General features: G+C 46.8%; 1 protein-coding gene across 1 annotated transcript in view; it reads left to right on the forward strand.

Moving 5' to 3' along the window:
- Positions 1-6,777, forward strand: part of LOC120706985 — a 28,868-nt gene extending 22,091 nt beyond the window's left edge. Inside the window, exon 8 of the mRNA XM_039991742.1 lies at positions 6,520-6,777. The gene's annotated coding sequence lies outside the window, so the exon portion shown is untranslated. The remainder of the gene's footprint in view (positions 1-6,519) is intronic.
- Positions 6,778-16,633: the final 9,856 nt, after the last annotated feature.

Below are 16,633 nucleotides of genomic sequence, written 5' to 3' on the forward strand. Positions count from 1 at the left end.
TGGCATATATAAGCCCTGACCTGTGATTAGTTTGCATCTAAGATTGTATCAAAACATTGGCCTGGGCTCCTGCCTCCTTGCCGCGCCGAGAGCTTCAGCCATAGCTCCGGCGCGTCGCCGAGGTCCAGGGCCTCGGCCGCCTACTTCCTTTGAATACAATCTCCGCAACATTCCAAGTACCAACTCTCATACATTCCTAGCCCGTGACATCTTGGTATCAGGAGTCTCTGGTTCCGTGTCCATGGGGGAAGACGGCGAGAAGAACTCCCTAGAGACGACCGTCGACGAGATGCTCACCACTCTCACCGACCTCGCCGCGCAGACCGCCTCCCTCAAACCCTTGCTTCCGCTGGTCAAACATCTTGATGGCTTGCCGGACAAGGTTACCACTCTCCAGGCGGCAGCGTTCGAGGGCTCGAATCAGATCGCCGCCCTGAGCCTCGCCGTCTCCCGCCTGGAGAAAGCGCACCGCGGCGAGAAGGAACCGGCGCTGGAGGACAACTTCGCCTCCGCGTCGGGCCCGCCTCCGCTCCGCGAGACGCCCCCACTGCTCCGCCGGGACCTCGACGACGACGGCGACGATGACCCTCGCTTCCACCCGCGCGCCCGCATCGAGTTCCCAGCCTTCGACGGCAAGGAAGATCCACTACCATGGCTGAATAGATGCGAAACGTTTTTCCGGTGCCAACACACACCGGAACGCCGTCGCGTTCCTTACGCGTCCCTGCATCTCACGGGGACCGCCCAGCTGTGGTACAATCGCCTGGAGCTGACGTCGGGCACGCCGTCGTGGCGCCGTTTCGCACAGTTGGTGCAGCAGCGTTTCGGCCCGCCCATGACGGACAGCCCGATCGGCGAAATCATGATGCTCCGCCGGGACGGCACCGTGGACGACTACACCGACAAGTTCCTCACCCTCGCGTGCCGCGACGCCGACCTGACGGAAGCGCAACTAGTCCAGATGTACACCGCCGGCCTCGTCAACCCCCTAAGACGGATGTCGCGCTACGCCGACCCTCCTCGCTCGACGACGCCATCATGCTCGCCAGGGCGTATGAGCAGCGGCTGCATCTGTCGTCGACCGACCCCGGCAACACTAGGAACGCACGTTCCTCGTTCCGAGCTCCGTCGGCGGCGACCACGACATCACCCACGCCGTCGGCAACGGCCCGCGACACGGCGTCCTCGGCGCCAGCAGGCTCGGGCAAGGCCACGTCGCTCACGTCCACCCTGCCTCGCCGACGCCTATCTCCAGCCGAGATGACGCAGCGCCGAGCGGAAGGCCTGTGCTACAATTGTGACGAGAAGTTCGTCACAGGTCACCGCTGCAAGAAACTCTTCGTCATTGAGATCGTGGGGTTCGATGACGAGGACACGTACCCAACAGCGGCCACCATCTCCGCCACCGACGACATGCCGGGCATCTCCCTCCACGCGATCACCGGCGTTCGGGCTCGCGGCTGCCAGACCATGAAGGTGCTCGTGTCCATCGGCACCACGAAGGGGATCGCTCTGCTCGACTCAGGCTCCTCTCACAACTTCATCGACGTCAACATGGCGCGGCGTGCGGGCGTTCCACTCCACCCGTGCCCGAACCTTTCGGTCACCGTGGCGAATGGTGACCGCGTGGCATCTCCGGGCAAGGCTACATCGCAGCACATCGACATCAAGGGGGAGGCGTTTGACATCGACCTTTACGCTCTCCCCTTGGGCGACTACGACATGGTTCTCGGGGTCCAATGGCTGGGCACCCTCGGGCCGATCTTGTGGGACTTCGCGAAGCACACGCTGTGCTTCACTCGTGCTGGGAAGCGGGTCTCGTGGATCGGTACCGACACCACACCAGGCCTGGCGTCCGCTGCTCTGATGAGTCGTGACGGCGATCTTCTCGACACCCTCCTGGAGGAATTCGACTCCCTCTTCGCCGAGCCCCAAGGCCTTCCCCCGGAGCGTCATCTATGCCACCGCATCCGCCTCAAGCAAGGCGCAGGAGCCATCGCCGTTCGGCCGTACCGCTACGCCCACGCCCAAAAAGACGAGCTCGAGCGGCAGTGTGACGAGATGCTACGCCTGGGCATCATTCGGCACAGTACATCGGCATTCTCGTCCCCGGCGTTACTGATCCGCAAGCGCGACGGAACATGGCGCTTCTGTGTGGACTACCGGGCACTCAACGACGCCACAATCAAAGACAAGTTCCCGATCCCGGTGGTGGAGGAGCTCTTGGACGAGCTGCGTGGCGCAAGATTCTTCACCAAGCTGGACATGCGTTCCGGTTATCATCAAGTACTTGTGCACCCCGATGACGTCGAGAAGACGGCGTTCAGAACGCATCAAGGCCTGTTCGAGTTCCTGGTGATGCCGTTTGGCCTCACCAATGCACCGGCGACATTCCAGGCTATGATGAACGACATCCTCCTGCCGTACCTACGTCGGTTCGTGCTTGTCTTCTTCGATGATATACTCATTTACAGCTCATCGTGGTCGGATCACCTCCGCCACGTTCGTACGGTTCTTCGCACGTTACAGGATCATCAACTCTTCCTCAAGCGCTCCAAGTGCGCGTTCGGCCTGTCCTCGGTGGCGTACCTAGGCCACGTCATCTCGGAACGTGGCGTGTCCGTCGACGAACAGAAGGTGGAGGCGGTGCTATCCTGGCCGATTCCTGCTTCAGCCCGTGCCGTTCGGGGTTTCCTCGGCTTGGCGGGCTACTACAGGCGCTTCATCCGTGACTACGGCGCCATCGCCGCCCCGCTCACGGCATTGCTCAAGAAGGATGGTTTCCGCTGGAACGAGGACGCGGAACGCGCGTTCCGGGCCTTGCAGCGCGCCTTAACGGCGGCGCCCGTCCTGCAGTTACCGGACTTCGACCACGACTTCATCGTCGAATGCGACGCATCGGGCTCGGGCTTCGGCGCGGTACTACATCAAGGGGGCGGGCCGGTGGCTTTCTTCAGCAAGCCAATCGCCCTACGCCACGCCAAGCTTGCAGCTTATGAACGGGAGCTGATCGGTCTAGTGCAAGCGATTCGTCACTGGAGGCCGTATCTATGGGGTCGGCGCTTCATCGTGCGCACGGATCATCGGAGTCTGCGGTTCCTTTTGGATCAGCGCCTGACAACAATACCCCAGCATCAATGGGTGAGTAAGCTTTTGGGGTTCGACTTCGTGGTGGAGTACAAACCCGGTGCCTTGAACATGGTCGCCGATGCTTTATCTCGGCGCAATGAACATGAGGGGAAGCTAGCAGCATTGTCTGGGCCCACATTCACCGTGTTTGACCAGGTTCGCCAAGAAATCAATGGAGATGCTGATCTTTCGTTACTGCGTGACGCCGTTCGTGGGGGCGTTAAGCCGGTGCAGTGGTCCGTGGTTGATGGCCTGATTCTGTTCAAGGGCCGCGTGTTCATCTCAGGATTGTCTGGTCTTCTTTCAAACATCCTGGAGGCTATCCATGGCATAGGACATGAAGGAGTGCACAAGACATTGCATCGCCTTAGAGCTGATTTCCATGTGACCAATGATCGCAAGGTCGTGCAAGATTTTGTGCGCGCATGTACAACTTGTCAGCGCCACAAGAGTGAACATTTGCAGCCTGGGGGTTTGCTGCAACCGCTAGAAGTTCCATCATTAGTATGGTCCGATGTGGCCATGGATTTCATTGAAGCTTTGCCCAAAGTCAATGGAAAATCCGTCATCTTGACAGTCATTGATCGTTTCTCCAAGGCAGCTCATTTCATTGCTCTTGCTCATCCATATACAGCAGTCTCAGTGGCACGGGTTTTCTTTTCAGAGGTGGTCCGTTTACATGGCATTCCTACCTCGATCGTAAGCGATCGCGATCCGGTGTTCACAAGCTCATTTTGGCGTGAGCTATTCAGATTATCTGGTGTGAAGTTGCAGTTCACTTCAGCCTTCCATCCGCAGTCTGATGGGCAATCCGAGGCAGCAAACAAGATCGTCTCCATGTATCTGAGGTGTCTCACAGGTGATCGGCCACGTAATTGGTTGGAATGGCTTCCGTGGGCAGAGTTTTGCTACAACTCGTCATATCAGCAGTCCCTAAAGACATCTCCCTTCCATGTGGTTTATGGTCGCCATCCTCCAACCATTCGTTCCTATGAGCAAGGGGACGCTCGCTTGCCGGCGGTAGACAAGGCGATGAGCGACCGGGATGAATTTCTTGCGGAGGTACGGGACCGTTTGGAGCAGGCTCAGCAACACTACAAGGCTGTCTATGATAAACGTCATCGTCCAGTGGAGTATGCACCGGGACAGTGGGTTTGGCTTCGATTGATGCATCGGCCTGCCACTTCCCTGAATGTGCGAGGCCGTGGAAAGTTGGGGCCTCGTTTCTTTGGGCCGTATCAAATCTTGGAGCGCGTTGGTGATGTGGCGTACAAACTAGCTCTTCCAGTTGGCACTCGTATTCATGATGTCTTTCATGTTGGGCTACTCAAACCGTTTCATGGGGAACCGCCAGTGGTGATTCCAGCTTTACCGCCGTTGCAGCATGGTCGTGTCGTTCCAGAGCCAGAAGCAGTGCTTAAGAGTCGGCTTGCTCGGGGCCATCTGGAGTTCTTGGTTCAGTGGAAGGGAGCTCCTGCAACAGAAACTTCCTGGGTTAACCGTGATGAGTTTCAGCGCTTATTTCCGAAGTTCCAGCTCGAGGACGAGCTGCTTCTCCAGGAGGGGAGAGATGTCATGGTGGGACTCCGGTATAGCAGGCGCAGCAAATCAAGGAAGGAGTCCTAGTCGGTTTGGTTAGATAAGATTGATTCGGTTAGAGTTTGTTTCCTTTGTGTGTTTCCAGGCTTGGCATATATAAGCCCTGACCTGTGATTAGTTTGCATCTAAGATTGTATCAAAACATTGGCCTGGGCTCCTGCCTCCTTGCCGCGCCGAGAGCTTCAGCCATAGCTCCGGCGCGTCGCCGAGGTCCAGGGCCTCGGCCGCCTACTTCCTTTGAATACAATCTCCGCAACATTCCAAGTACCAACTCTCATACATCCCTAGCCCGTGACAGGTCCACCAAAATCTTTGTGGTTATGATAATGTTGTGGATGTTAGCCTCAACAAATAGTCTATGGCTATCATCATCGTAGACATTCAACAGACCGAGATATGCTAGGGTGCTACAACAGAGGTAGATATATTTTATATTATCTTCTCGTTAAGGTGCTAATTCAATATGATAAATAATTCTAGTCTATCACTTTTGGTATAAGTGAAACGGAAAGTCTAACCTTGTGTCGCATGAACAAAGATCCCTTAGTCCAGCTGGACGAAGTGAGCTGGAATGCACTGGACGAACAATGTCTACCACTGCTACTACGCTAACCTCGGCACCATAAGGCTGTGCCATAGGCCATAGCATCCTCCAGACGGAGGAAAACAGTGGATGATACAGATTTTGTTCTGCTTTCCGGTGGTAAAATGAACTAAGGTGGCGTCTTTTTGTTTTAGAGATGGGTTGTGTTTCACATTTTTTCATTTGGGCCCTTCACAGCACCTTACATACACGTGCTATAGTATATCTAAAGGAAAGTATCTACGCTTCAATCAATCAATTGCTAATTTAAATATATCCATATGCAACAGAATAAGAAAGGAAATGCACGCCCACGCCCATCCCTTCAATCAATTGTACGTAAAATATATTTCCTTATTGTATGCCGATCATAGTCATAAGGATGCTTAATTATGTACCAAAGGATTCCATCAGTCAATCGCTTAATTTAATATTTCCATAAGCAACGCAATAAGAAGGAAAATGTATTATCTCATGATTATTGGCTTTCCATATGAAACTCATTATTATTGGCTGCGTCCTCTGTTGCCATGATCAATTAATGTTGACATTTCCTAAATTAACATTGATGTTGCCTAAATAACACATCAAATATGATGGATGGGTACGTAGGAGAGCCGTGGTGAGAAAAGGTAGAGATTTTGGGTAGAAACATTCTAGAAGTGGCTGTTTTCATCTATCCACCATCTTGAGACCTGTGGTGTAGGGCCATCTGTGAGGGGTAAGAGTGATTCACTTTGGTGAGAATTGTTTCCAATTATTTCAACTTTTATAATATAGATATAGATAGATATACATGATGAGTTTTAAGTTAGAACTTTGTGAGCACAAAGAGAACATAATACCTTATGTTAAAAATACATTAATTTTTTCATGCTTATATTATCATAAGTTAGGAGCATTTAATACGACATTGATCCTTGAGATAAAAAAATGCAATCATGAAAAATTTCTAAACTATTTATTTAACATATGGTGTCATGTTACAAGTCACGTCATGTTAGGTGGTAAATTGGACCAACTGAAATATTTTAAAGGAACAAATCAAACAAAAAATTTGTTCAGGGATAAGCAGACAAAGTAAATTGGTGTGGTTAGTAAAATAGACTTTTTCCCATGCTGGAATATTGTATCTATTTGAATCTAGATAACCTGACAAGTTGAAAGACTTTTTAATTATTGCACTGTTCTTCTGTTGCAATGGTCAGGCCTAAAGTTTGACTGACCCTACTCAGAGATTTTCCGCCTGGCTTTTTGTGAACCGTCTCCAACAGATTTTCCGCCTGGCTTTCTGTGAACCGTCTCCAACAAGAGACTGCAAAGCGGCTCCTTGATTTATTGCCGGTATTTGCATTTTTTTATTGTAATCAAACTCGTTTATCAGGAAGTAGAACAATGGAAGAATATTTGTCAAATCTTTTCAGTGTTATCCAATTCTATGTGATTATGCCCAGATTCTTCCGGTCGCTGTTGGTTAGCATCTACCTGCCCGATCTGGTTATCACACAACGATACGGCTAACTTGTCATTCGCTAGTACGTGCAATGTGTAAAAGTTCACAATCGTTGTTGACTTCGTTCGATATGGGATACGCTAGCTAACAAGCACGATATATATATCCAGATTTACCTACGGTACTCAGTTTGAGCTGATGATGCATCGAGGTTACCAATTGCAGCAGGCAGCTCAGAACAGCCTCAATTAAGGCATCCATAGGCATGTATGCAGGTGCTAAATTAGCTAGATGACCCAAATTGTAAAGTTAAATACTAAAGTTCATTTCATCAGCTCTCTAAACCAAGCTAATGAGATTTAATTTTTTAGAGTATCTCCAAGAGACTCTCTATACCTAATGAGCTAGCTAAAAAAGAGAAATCTCATCAAAATTGGATCCAACAGACTATATTTTGCTTGCCTAGCTATCTTGTTCTGTATTTACTCCCTCTGGCGAGGCAAAAAAGCCGAGCCTGCCCCGCTTGCCACCTCCAGCGCCTTGTAGTCCGCCGCCAATGTCGTGTGCTCCAACCCCAGCAGCTCCTTGTTCACCGGCTCCACGCCCTGCTGCCGCACCGCCCGGTGTTGACAAAAAGAATTGGGAATTGGTATCAGATTGAGCAGACTGGTCTGACTGGTAGGCTGAAGCAGTCTGACCGATCGAGGTAGAATTCAAGTACAACTAGTGTTTTTCATAGATTTAGATCTTGTAAAAGGATTTTTTGCCAGGCAAATCCAACCCACCCTATAAATATAGAGGGTCACGGCCGATTGAGGCATCCAATCGATCAAAAAACATATCAATACATTACTTTCTTTTACGTCGCATTACTTTTTGTATCCTCCAAACCCTAGCTCCTCCTACCACGTATATGCTGTTCTTTCTTCGTCTCTGTGACGTCTGAAGGCGTTCTAGGTGGCCTGCCGACCCTAGAACACCCCTGCGTGCGCCTGCCCTGATGGGGTCCCTCCCGGGCGAGCGTTCGTCAGATTCGCTGGTCAACCCTGGTGAACCGGTCTGACCGGTTATCCTGACCGGTCTGTGCAGAAGGTGCTGCATCGAGCTTCTCCTCGCGTCGCACGTGCTAATGCGAACATGTGTTGCCTCGGATTGTACGCCATCATATTTTGTCAACTCCGTTGGGGAAGAAAGAACTTGGTTGTAAAGCCGATCTAATCTACTGCAATCTACTACCATGGTGAAGATATCAAATCCTAGTGAAGTTGATGCTGGCAACATCGTTAGGCCGACTGAAGATAAGTTTGTCGGTTGAGGATCGTCAAGCTTATGAAGCCACTGATGCTAATTCTGTACAAACATGGTCTCAATTAGAGCGTAAATTTTATGAGCATTTTTACAATGGCGATAATGAATTGAGGCTATATCATTTAACATCGGTTAAGAAAAAGTATGATGAGTCTGCTGCTGAATATATTAGAAGATTTAGAGATACAAAAAACTGATTTAGAGATAAAAAAGCCGATGTTATAGCTTGGTTATTTCTGAAAAGGATCTTGCCGAATTAGTTCTTAATGGTTTGAGGTCTCATATTAAAGAAAAAATAGAAGGTTATGAGTTCTTAACCATTAATCAAGTATTGCAAAGAGTTTTGGCTCAAGAAAGCCGAAGTAAAGAGTCAAAATTTAAATCTAATCGCCTTGGTATGCATGTGTTACATGGTGATTCTTCAGACGATGAGACTAATGAGGTTTATGCTACTGAATTTGTATGGTTATCCAGTGATAAACCAAGCACTTGTGCTTCTTTAAAGCTGATTCCTAAAAGGCATGGTGAAGTTAAATATGCTTTCTATATGTCTAAATGTGATAGAATTTTTGATGTGTTAGCAAAGCTTAGAAAAATTAAGTTCTCTCACACTATTCCATCAATGGATGAGTTGAAGCGGCATGCTTATTGTAAATTACACAATACTTTTTCTCATGCTACCAATGATTGCAATGTTCTTCGTAGACAAATACAATCGGCCATAAATGAAGGACGATTGGTTCTCCCTGCAATGCAAATTGATCAGAATCTTTTTCCAATGCATACGCATGTGCTCGAGTTGGAGAATCCCAAGGTTTTAATTCGGCTGCATCAAGCCGAATTGGCCAAAGGGCAAAATGTGATCATTGGTGACGAGAGGCCTGAGAACAAGGTGCTGTAGAACAAGACTTCTCGAGTTACAACAAAGGCTTCAACGCTCGGGGGTCAAGGCATGAAGAAGAAAACTGGTGGCAAACCAACCGGTCCGACTGGTTCACGAACCGGTCTGACTGGTGAGCCGACCGGTCTGACCGGTACCCAGACTGGTCTGACCGGTACGCCCATAAAGTCTGGAAATTCCTCCAAAGCTAAACATAAAGCAAGGCCGAACTTCAAAGAGCTCTTGGCCAAGTATGAAAAGGAGGGAGCTGTCTAGAAGCAGAAGGGACGGGCAGACGAAGCCAAGGATACAAAATCAACGTCAACATCTGGTGAGCAATCGTATCCTCGCCCATATCAAGGTAATGGTGTTATTATGCCATATTCAGAGCCGGTTGCTCCATGGTTTTGACCATATTCTTGTTATTACACATCTTTGAATTATAGTAGGATGCATATGCAATCTTATTACATTCAATATCCATCTATATTTCCAAGTTGTGTATCATCAAGACCGATTGTTAATAGCAACAATCTGGTCAAAAGAGATCTTAATTACAACAAGGAGAGTGAAAAGAGTATAAAGCAAGATTCAAAGTATTACAGCCGAGGTGGTGTCCCTCAAGCTTATCTCATACTCAAAAGTGAAGGTTACAACGTTTGCGTAAGTGTTGGTACCTACCAATGTCACCACTGAGCGAGCAGCGATGATGCCGGCAGACACCAAGGGAGTGGCAGATATTTCATGAACCATGAATAAATCTGCAAGCGCACGGAATATCGCTGTAGCATATTACCCGGGAGTATACCGGGTGTCATTTATATTTCCGCAGGAAAGACGGCGAATGGAAGTACATAGGCTAGTCAATGAACTGATCTAGATTGGATATTCAATTGCATAAACAGGGTCAGATAAATAACATAGTAGGTGGTAGTGTGACACACACAAACTACCCTCAGAGAAAAACAAACAAGAGATGCTATAGGCGGGGAGAAACGCAAAAGTTAGAGCTCGAGTCAGATGTGCTAGGCTAGCTATATGTATGCTATCTTATGGTTAGATTGTTAAAGATTAAACTAATACAACAGGGATACCGCTCTATAGCTGACGAGAGAAGCCCGACCAACCATGCGGTCTTATGTACCTCCTACCCCCCAATCCGAACATGGAGGATTACTAGGGCTCGGACAGGGCTGTCACCATCTGTCGGCTACCTCTCAATCCGTGGGAAAGGGTGACATCCAGCAACACTTATCTAGTCTAGACACCATGTCTACATTAGTAAGCGATACTCTAGCATCCCGCGTGGAGCCCCTATCCTCCGGATGGACATACATCACACTAGAGCAAACATACAAATACTGGATCAGTTGATAGAGTTCTAAGGCCAATATGTTAACCGTTGCAAGCATAGGGCAATCATGCAATGCAAGCATCGAATGATAATGCAACCAGATCACAAAGCATATATCCGATAACTCATAACATACTTCAAGCAGATATCGGTAACCATAGTCAAATTCTATTACAAATAACCGAGAGTTATAAGAGAGGACTAGAGATGAACCCATACCAGAACTCCTGAGCAACTCCGGAGACTCGATGACTCCTAGACTTCTCCTAAACTCCACTAAGCCTATAGACTAAGCAAGAAAGCTTTTGAGGTGAGTGAGAGGTGTGTGTGTGTGTGTGTGTCCATTCCTTAACCCCTCCTTGTATTTATATGAGGGAGCCACGGCCGAGCAGCACTCATTCCTTGGTGAACCGACATCTAGGACTAATGCGAAGCCTCTACGTGGCAAGTGGAAGGCGGTGGGGCCCACTGGGCTGTAGGCCGGCCAAGGTGGTCAGCCGGCCCCAACCGCCCCCAACTGCTAGGGGTTGGGCTGTCCTGTGCCTCCTTTTGTCTTAACACCGGGAATTGGCTTGTCGTGACCGGTTTTTATTTGGTTCTTGGGCTACACTTGGTCGAATTGAGCCTGAATCTACGCTCTGATATTTTCTATGACTTTTGTCCGGCCAAAGTGTGTTTGCAACCTGCATATTAGTTCAAAAACACATCTTGCATATTTCTAAAGGTGAAGTGTGGTTTAGGGATTTATTGGATAAAGATGCATGTAAGAAATGCAAACTCTTATGATTTTCTGATCAAGTTGATGCTTAGAAATAGTCGTTAGTAAGCGTTAACAAGATCCCCCAAGCTGTCGTTTGCTCGTCCCGGGTAAAGCAGGACAAATTAGGTTGTTGATCAGAAAATCACTTTGACTCTTACCTACCTATCATGTCATAGTCTATAGCAAAGATATTCGTCTGTAAGCTTAAATGAGTTGGCTCTCATACCTTTGCTCTAGTACTTTACTCATCCATGAGGTTTTTTAGCTATCTACTTGTCTTGAGCTGTTGAGAGTTAGAACGGTTCGCAAAACAATACATACTTGTTCGTTGATCTGCAATCCATCTAGAGGTTTATTTTTTGAAAAAGAATTTTGAAAGCATGGCTAAGTTCCCCAAAATGATTCTCTCGAAGCACTCAACCTTGTCCTCACCAGGGCAGTAATTGCCTTCGGTCTTCCCTACTATGGATAAAGCTTTTGCGGAGCTCAAGGTAGGGTAAGAACATGGCATACTTGCATTTCATATATCATAAAGTCAAAGAGCGGATCCATGGAGAAACAAGTCATACAATCTCGATCAGAAGGTGCAATTGTGTGAATGGGTAGATGAAATGGTGGTATGGCTTACTCCTTAAAGTGTTGGTTCTCTCTCTTTTATCACCCCTTGATCTCTCTCTCTCTCACACACATATGGTTACCCTCTTTCTTTTTCTCTCTCCTTTTTTTGGGTCATGCCTCTTCGGCATGCCATCTTTTCTCTTTTGTTAGGGCAACCATAATCTAACACTATATTTTATTTCAGAGATGTTCCAAGAGAGAGTTTGCCAAATCATGAAGCAATTATTGGTGGATGATGGTGAAGCTAATTCTCAGTGTAGGAATGTCGCAAATGGATGGGAATGTGTACGTGCTTATGATCGAGAAAGCATGAGGAGATTCTCACTAGGATCACAAAATTTGACTAAACTCAACAGAATGACAAGCAGCATATGTATAAGGTTTCTTATGGTGTATGACATATGGCTCTGGTAGGACTTGCTTATTACTGAGGAACTTGCCTTTTTGAACTTTCCGAAAATAAAAACTCCAGATTTCAAGCATTACTAGAACAAGGTTGCACGGCTTTATTTACCATATCTATACTCACAATAACTTAGAATCAGATCAAATATATGCAACCCACAAAACTTTCAGGTTCATGACAAAGAGTTTACATAGCCAGCGGACTTAAACTTAACAGAACTCTTTAGCCATAAGCTAGATATATCAGGCAAGGTAGAATAAAGCAAAACTCATCCTTTCAACTTTCACGAGAAGTTAAAACATTCTTACCACATATGAATAAAAGAGAAATAAAGCAGTAAATATTTATTTTGTTTTGGAAGTTTTTATCAAATTTATTCGAAAGCAACTAAAGAGATAAAGTTGACTTAGGGGAGGGAACCTCTCACAAGCTAGCTTTTGGTTTAGGGTCCGAAAAGCAGGACCTTTCTCCATACCTGATCAGGTTGAGGTCGTTTCGTCCATACCTAGAGAAGTAGTAGCGGGCGATGACGTCTTCTTCTTCTTGCGCCCTATCTTCTTGGTCTTCTTTGGTGGCGTAGATGGCGCAGGTGTAGGATCATCGGTCGTAGGGTAGACGATCTCCAGATCTTCCCATAAGGTGTTGGCCTCCTTTTGTCTTAACACCAGGATTGGCTTGCCTTGACTGATTTTGATTTGGTTCTTGGGCTACACTTGGTAGAATTGAACCTGAATCTACGCTCTGATATTTTATGTAATTTTCTATCCGGCCAAAGTGTGCTTGCAAACTGCATATTAGCTCAAAAACACATTTTGCATATTTCTAAAGGTGAAGTGTGGTTTAGGGATTTATTAAATAAAGATGCGTGTAAGAAATGCAAACTCTCATGATTTTCTGATCAAGTTGACGCTTAGAAATGGTCGTTAGTGAGCGTCAACAGCAAGCAAGAATTGATGGAGTAACAAGTCGAGGTCGATTCCAATAGCCAAAGAACAGGAGGTAATATGTTTACGACCAAAATTGATAGCAGATTAAGCAGATTGGTCTGACCGGTAGACTGAAGCGGTCGGATCGGTCAGGTTCCTTGTAACCGGTCTGGCACGACTGACCGGTCTGACCGGTCGAGGTAGAATCCAAGTACAACTAGTGTTTTTTATATATTTAATCTTGTAAAAAGATTTCTTGCGGGCAAGTCCAACCCACCCTATAAATATAAGAGTCACAGTAGATTGAGGCATCCAATCGATAAAAAAACATATCAATACATTACTTTCTTTTACTTCGCATTACTTTTTGTATTCTCCAAACTCTAGCTCCTCCTACCCCGCATCTGCTATTTTTTCTTCGTCTCCGCGACGTCTGAAGGCGTTCTAGGTGGTCTGCCGACCCTAGAACACCCCTGCGTGCGCCTGCCGTAACGCGGTCCCTCCCAACGAGCGTACGTCGGATTCGTTGGTCAACCCCGGTGAACCAGTCTGACTAATTATCCTGACCAGTCTAATCGATTTGTGCAGAAAGTGTTGCATCGAGCTCCTCCTCGCGTCGGACGCGCTAGTGCGATCGTGTGTTGGTCCAGATTGTGTCACACCCTAAAATATTTAATTTTAGGATGTGAATAACTTTTAGAATGTCTTCATCCATCGTTAAGGTTTTCTGAGAAATTTCCTGAATTTTTGGGAAAATTTATTTTCAATTTCTCTAGAGCTAAATCCATTTATTAGAAAGCTCTAAAATATTTTTCATGAGTTCCAAGTATTTTATTTGGACTCTCATGTCCCGAACTACCTTCAATAAACTTTCATGAATTTTCGGATCGTCAAGATATACTTTTCATTGTTTAAAATATTTATCTAGACTTTTCTAGATTTATTTTAAGGATGAAAATATATTCATGACAAAAGAAATTCTTTCTTTTTCTTATCATCTCGTGCTGGATTCAACTCATTTTGACTGTAGTCCACCCTAAATCCTAGAATCGTGCTGCGTGCAAGCATGATCTTGGCCATCGCCTTGATCTCGTTGTTTGTTGCGTTTCCGTTCAAAGCTTCTCGTTGATGTATCAAAAACAAACACCCTTGCTCTCATCTTTTGCCTTTCCTTTTTGAAGCTTAATAGCTCATCGAAGCGAACTGACTGACAATCAACGCTGATCATTTTCCTTCACCAAGTTGGGGTTACTTCGTAGTTTCTCCGTGAGATGAGAAAGCTTTCGAGTCTATTTCTCTTTCCTTATATCGTTCTCCAGTCTCGGATATTTCATTATAGTTGAATCGAGCATTTTATCACCATCCACCCTTTTTGCCTCTATCCTCTCCGACACCATAAGATGCCATGGATTTCCCCGCTCTCTTCCTCGGTATAGTAGCCACCCTATCACTCCTCTCCCTCTCTCTCCAAAGCTACCGGTTTCACCTGTCATCCACCTCCAATCCTTTCCTTTCTTGGCCGCAGCAGCTTTACCGTGCCATGTTTACGGTATTCCTATGCGTGCCTGTCAGGACTCGATCAACGAGTTCGGTACGACCATGTATGCTTGACTTGGTCTACCTCACACGCGAGCTAGCTGTTCGCTCCATGCCTATTTCGAGCTTTGTCTCCAAATCAAATGGCCCTCGTTGCAGTCCACAGCACGCGCGTCATGCAAGCCCGACCATCTGTGTCCTTTAGAAAGGTGTCGCTAGCAGACTTAATCTTCTTCGGCCAATGAACGAACCCGTTTTGGCTTAGCTCAAATCCCTTCGGTCCAGCCCAGTCCTACGCTTGGCCCTTTAGCAGCCGACCTCGTGGAGTCCAGGTGCTGCACGACGTCTCCTCCTCCTAGGTGTGCATGCGCTGGCTTTCACCCGCCCGTACCTATAAATCGCGATGCCCAAGCCCCTGCGATCTCCTCTGCATTGCCGGCCCTAGGTCTCCAAGCCACCCATGCCCCTCCTCCTGCTCATGAGGCACCAAGAGCACTGCCGCACCCTGCCTTCCGGCCGCACGTCGCCCTACTGCACCGCTCGCCAGCACCCTTGCTCCTCCGTCGCCCCTCCACCTCGCGCCGCACGCCATCTCCCTCACACAAGGAAGCAGCACTCCTGCTAAGCCGAGCGTCCAGGCCTCCTACGCTCCCAGCATCACCCCTATAGCAGGTCGCCCCGGCCCCCTCCTGCATCGTCCTCGTGATGCCCAATGCCGCAGTCACGAACAGAATGTCGCCCCTTCTGGTTCCAAGACGGAGCAGACCACTGTCGTCCTTTCTGGCTTCGATTCCCGCCGCTACAATCCGTCTCCACCATGGGTAAGCGGTAAAACGGAACCCCTTGTCGTCCTCTTTCTTTTCCCCCACTTCCCAAAGCCTATCGTGCCATAAATCGTCGGAATTTTGGCCCTAATCAAGCTCCTGGTCGGCAGCCATGGTGAAGCCCGAGAATTTACAGTTTGGCCCCTAGAATCTATGTTTTCTCGCGCATAGGTCCCTACATCAGTGTTTAGCCTGTAGAATCATCGTTTTCGACCCGTTCTTGTTGTTGTTTTAGCATAAGCTATCGTCGAGCGACGTTGTTGTCCCATAGTTCCTCTTTTAAAATTAAATATAGATTTAATTTGATTAATGTTCTCTCATCTAGTGTTTTCAACTAAAATCCAGTTAAGTCTGTACTCCGGTTTCGTACTTAATGTTAACTTGATTAATGTCAACTCAAACATGTTTATAATTTAAATTGTTAGTTCAACGAGAATCATATAAAGTTGTACGTTTAGATGTTCTCACGAGTTTCTTTCTAATTAATTGTTTAATTAGTGTAATTTATACATAGACAATCACATATAAAATTTGGACTAAGTTCTACTTCGCCTTTACAAATAAAAGTATAATGTGAGTTTATAATCTAGGATATTTCTTTTTTAATATGCTTTACAGGTGTTTTCTAATTAAAATAAATAAAGCTCATAATTTTTTTGCTTTCTTGTTTAATATAAATCTTTCGATAGTTGTTTCTTTTCAACCCTAGCTCTGTTTTCCGTGCTTCTTGCGCTCTTGTGACCGTAGCAGCGAGCTCTATCCTTTAATATGCTCTTTTAAAGTCTTTCTTTTATTTTGGCGTATTGTTCTATGATTACTCCGAGTAGAAGGATCGCTGTTTGAAGATTGAAGATCAAGATTTGCAAGTGAGCAAAAGCTGAAGAGCAGTAAGAGTAGCTTTTTGTTGGAGAAAGGCAAATGACCCTAACCATACTTCTATCTATGTTTATTTATGAGAATACTTGATTACATTGTAACATGGAGAACCACCTAAGAAAACCGTACAATCACAATACCATATAGCTCTGGTCTTGGCTAAGTAATTAGATGATCTATATGTCGCGCCTAGGACATTTGATTGGTAGATTTTGGGTTATCGAGAATTGATGAAGCGGGTGAAAGAAACTTCATCTTCTAAGGTACCGCAGAAAGTAAGGGACCAGTGTGTACATATAGTGATTTTTTTGGAAAAGCCTCGTAGCATCCCTATGCAGTCATACCTAAGAAAGTGTGATATTGTGCTTGGCCTGCATTTGC

This window comes from Panicum virgatum, chromosome 5K (assembly GCF_016808335.1).
Source record: "Panicum virgatum strain AP13 chromosome 5K, P.virgatum_v5, whole genome shotgun sequence".
Taxonomy (NCBI): domain Eukaryota; kingdom Viridiplantae; phylum Streptophyta; class Magnoliopsida; order Poales; family Poaceae; genus Panicum; species Panicum virgatum.